The following is a 4,357-nucleotide window of genomic DNA, read 5'->3' on the forward strand; positions in this document are numbered from 1 at the left end:
ATATACAGTAGGTCCTTATTAGTTATCTGTTTTATATATAGTGCTGTGTATACGTCAGTAAATCTCCCATTTATCCCTCCCTCCACTTTAATTTCCATTTCTTTCTCAGTTTTTTGTATTTTCACAAAGAAGAGAGGATAATTAAGTAGATGGCTGTTGTTACAGAAAATGACAACTAAGATGGTTATCTAGGATGGTATTAACTTGCAGCTTTGGAACTTAACTTTTCCTCAGCAGGAGGTGCTGCAGAGAGATGAACACTTGTACTTAAAATTGTGCTTCATGGTGCTTAATATTTGAGTTGCTATTAGTATGCTGGCAGAGAGGCCCATTGCTGCTCATGATCCTGCACCAGTTTATGAAGGAGTGGAAGGATGGAGAAATACAGAAACATTTCAGTAGGGTCAGGGTGGGTTATAAGAATATGGGAGAAAAAAGGAATTTGGGTTAATATTTTTGATTGCTTGTTTTAGTATTATGAAGGGGTGACAATAAAAGAAATAAAACTAGTCTGTCAAAACCAACCAGAAATTTCCCCAGTTGCCCATACTTTTCAGGGATGTAATCTGAAACCATAAAGATGGGATAGATCATTGCATGTGTCTTTTCATGTTCTTTTTGAAAGAGGTCCTTTCAATTTCTTATATTGTGGTCTCAACTATAGCTATTTAAAAATGAGAGATACAGATTCCAGGAACCAAAATGCACCCTTGTGGTGTGTAAATATACATTTGTTTGCCTGTTTATTTTTGGCCAATTCCAAAGTGGACCTGAGCCACTCTTGAATTAGCCATAGACTTGCACCCTCCTCTCTGCCCCCTCTCTACTCTTCCCTCTCATTTAGATCCGTCTTCAACCATTGAGTCCAGAAAAGTAGGTGGGAAGTTAGAGTATGATGTATGAGATAATTGAGTTTGGCCTTGCCCTGGAGATGATGACAGTTAACTTAATCAAATACTTTTGTGTCAGGCACTATTTTAAGTCCTTTCTTTACAGTAGTCCTACCAAGTAGAACCTGCTATTATCGTATTACTCTCTTGTAATATAATAATATATATTCCCTCATGTATGAGGGAACATAGTAGAGGATTTAGCTGGGGTCTAAGTAACTTTATTAGCTGTGTATTGATTTTGCGTAAGGAAGGAGCAACAGTAAATTGATAAACAAATTATTATAAAAAAGGGTTTTTTTTTTCCCTCTCAAAGAAGTGAATGGTCATTTAAAATGCTGAAAAACTAGAAATAATCTAGACAGTAGGTAGTTAAACATTATACATACAATGTTTTATTATGTTTCTATCAGAATTACTAATGGACTATGTTGATACCTGTAAAGATGCATTAAAAATGGTAAGTGAAAACCTCCACCAATTCATAACCACACTGACAATTTAAAAAGTAGATCTGTATAGCACTTTACAACAAAGAAATACACATCTGTTATTAATACAACTTTGAGAAGCTGACAAAAGGCAGACAGAGTAGGAAGTAGAAAGTGACAAATGTGTTTTGGAAAGCAATGTTGACCATTTGGGTAAAGGAAACAGTTAATTTAGAAGACTAGGATTAATATAAGAATACCAGAAGAAGGTCAATTGAAGGACTCTTGTCCCTGTGTTAAATGTTCCAGAAGATTTCTAGGAATAGAACTCTGTGCCCTAGAAATGGAAAAATTTCCAGGGAAATTGTAGAGTGGCATTTTCCCTGAGTGCTTTTTGCAAAATTGTTTATAAAAGTTAATAGGTGTTACATGGAAATAAAAGTGTTTGTAGTGAAGCAAACTTGGGAAACCCTAGGTTTCATTAAGATGTGTCAGCACCTTTCGTATGACAAGCATTTTCCAAGTGAGTGGTGGGGGGGATGTGCAGCATTTCATAAACCCTGTTGCCTGAGACCACAGAACTGTTTGGTTCTTGTTATGGGAATAGCGTTCTGGAGAAGACACTTTAGGAAACATATTGGAATGTTCCTGGAGGTGTCCGCGAGCAGGCATGAGGGCTGCCCGTTGTGGCTCTCTGTGGGTGGGTACGTAGCCTGAGGAGGTAATAAGTTAACATGTATTTTAGAGGGACTGTCCCAAAGTCAGGGATGATTGCAAGTCTTTGCCATTGTGTTTTTTGCCTTTGAATAAAAATTCATGAAAATAAATGCTCTGGCTAATCTAAAAGTAATCTTTGTTTTTAATATCAGAAGTATGCTGTGTGGAGAAGTCAAATGAGAATCTGCATTTGATTTAGTTTTAATCTGTTAGGATTTAAGATAAGCTTATTATGAACATGTAAAGTACAGCATATAGCTCTTGGCTGGTTTCAGGGAACTGGCAGATGAATAATAGATGAAGATTACATTTGTGTTTAAGTATAACTAATGGAAATCTCTACATCTTCTCTCCCTCTCACTCCTCAGCCCCACTAGATTTCCTCCCCACTCCCCACTTCAAGGTTGTCAGCAACCTGCATGAGCTGACCAGAGCCAGTGGCCAGTTCCGTCCTCATTTCATTGGACTTCTTTGCATCACCCAGGGGAGCTGTCTTACTCCCTCCCCCGGAAACACTCTCCTCTTTTGGCTTTGGCAACATTACACTCACCGGCTTTTGTTCTTCCTCTCTGGCACATCCCTGTTTGCTTTGCAGGTTCCTTTGTTGATTTCTAAATGTTTTATACCTGAGGGCTTAGTGGTGGATACCCCCTTTCCTTGTCTTTAGAGAGACTCTGAAGGGGTTTCAGCAGTAGCCACGTGATTAGTACTTCAGAAAGCTTATTCTGGTGACAAGTGTAGAGCAGTTTGAGGGATATGGGACTGGAGGCAGACAGGCAAGTTTAGAGGCTAAGGATTTGCTGGGTGAAGATTAGGAGGGGATGGGATAGACAGCTGGCAGAGGGAAAGGAGGGACCAGATTCTAGAGGTTTTAAAAACACTGGTGGGAAGAGGGAATATGACTTGCAGATTTCTGCTAGTTTGCAGAACTTGGTAGGTAGATGGAAGTGTTCACTAATTTAGAGGGAACTGGTGAGGAACACATGTTAAAAGATGATCTCTTTTTGAAATTACTGAGTTTGAAGTAATGGTAGGACATACATATTCGTGATAAGTATTTGATGAATAGGATGGATAAGTATTGATGGTAAGAATTAGAGATCCAGTCATTATGGTGTAAATGTTGATTAACATACAAGTAGCTAGGACCCAGGGGAGGACATGCAGAGGGAGAAAAACAGCCAAGGAGAGAACCCTGGGGAGCATACATGTTTAAGGAGATGTTAGTGAAAGAGAAGTCTCTACAAATATGACCAGTAGGGAATAGTCAGAGAGGTGGGAAGACAACAGTGCTGACTTTCAAAGAGAAGGAAATTACTCAGAGTTGTCCTATGCCATGGAGACCACCATGTTAATAATGATAAAGTAATGGTCCTTCTATCATAAGCTAATTAGTTTCCATCACAAAAGACTGGACTTCCAACGCTAGCCAATTGTTTTGATAGCCAATTGTTTTGAAAGTATCTGATCTTAGTCAGAGGGGAAGGGATGAATGGATATGTGGTTGGATCAGTTCAAATTGTTTCTTACCTCTGGAAAATCAGTTCAGTATACTGGTGTATTGGGAGGGCCATATATTTTCATACTATCAACTAACATACTATCTTTACGATATATCATACAGTGAAATTGTAGACCACTATATTTGATGAAATTTTATTACCTATCATACAGTGAACATACTGGTAGTTAAGATTTTTGTTAAAGTAAGATGTGTCACCTTGACACCATCTCAGTTCAGTAGCTGGTCCTTAGTTTGGATCAGGCTATGGGGATGCACTCATGTTACTCCAACTCATAAAATACTTGTTTACAAAGAAACCCCAGAATGCCATTTAAAAAAATGACACAGTGGAACATAAGCAGAGGAGCTATTCATGCTTGTTGATCTCTGTGGGAAAACTAACAGAGTTGAAATATGAGCAGAAGTTTGCTGGGTAAACATAGGATCTGAGGAGGGCAACTGGCTGGATAATCTTATTTTGGAGATGGGAGGAGGAGGTGAAGAAAATTTGCTTGTGTACTATATTGAGTTCTATTCTGGATACTGTAAATGACTTACCTGTCCGTGACCACCTATATGGTACGTAGGTGGTTTGCAGGGTAGAGACAAGTAAGTCCATTTGCACTGAAGGACCTAACCATCGACTTGAGGCCAAGTGCATCCCCCAAGCCTAATGACAAAGAAGTGCCATTACATCTTCCTATAAGGGAACTGCTATGAGTGATCTGTAATGCTTTGTGTTAGTACGTGATGTTTACTGCAAATAGTTCTGAAATACATTGGAATGACATAATAATTTTTCTTTGAATCTTCAG

The 4,357-nt window shown here is 38.7% G+C and overlaps 1 protein-coding gene across 3 annotated transcripts in view; it reads left to right on the top strand.

The window, feature by feature from the left end:
* BMP2K (BMP2 inducible kinase) overlaps positions 1-4,357 on the top strand; it is a 115,979-nt gene that overhangs the window by 110,204 nt on the left and 1,418 nt on the right. The gene's annotated exons all lie outside the window — the stretch shown is intronic.

This window comes from Hippopotamus amphibius, chromosome 3, assembly GCF_030028045.1.
Source record: "Hippopotamus amphibius kiboko isolate mHipAmp2 chromosome 3, mHipAmp2.hap2, whole genome shotgun sequence".
Taxonomy (NCBI): domain Eukaryota; kingdom Metazoa; phylum Chordata; class Mammalia; order Artiodactyla; family Hippopotamidae; genus Hippopotamus; species Hippopotamus amphibius.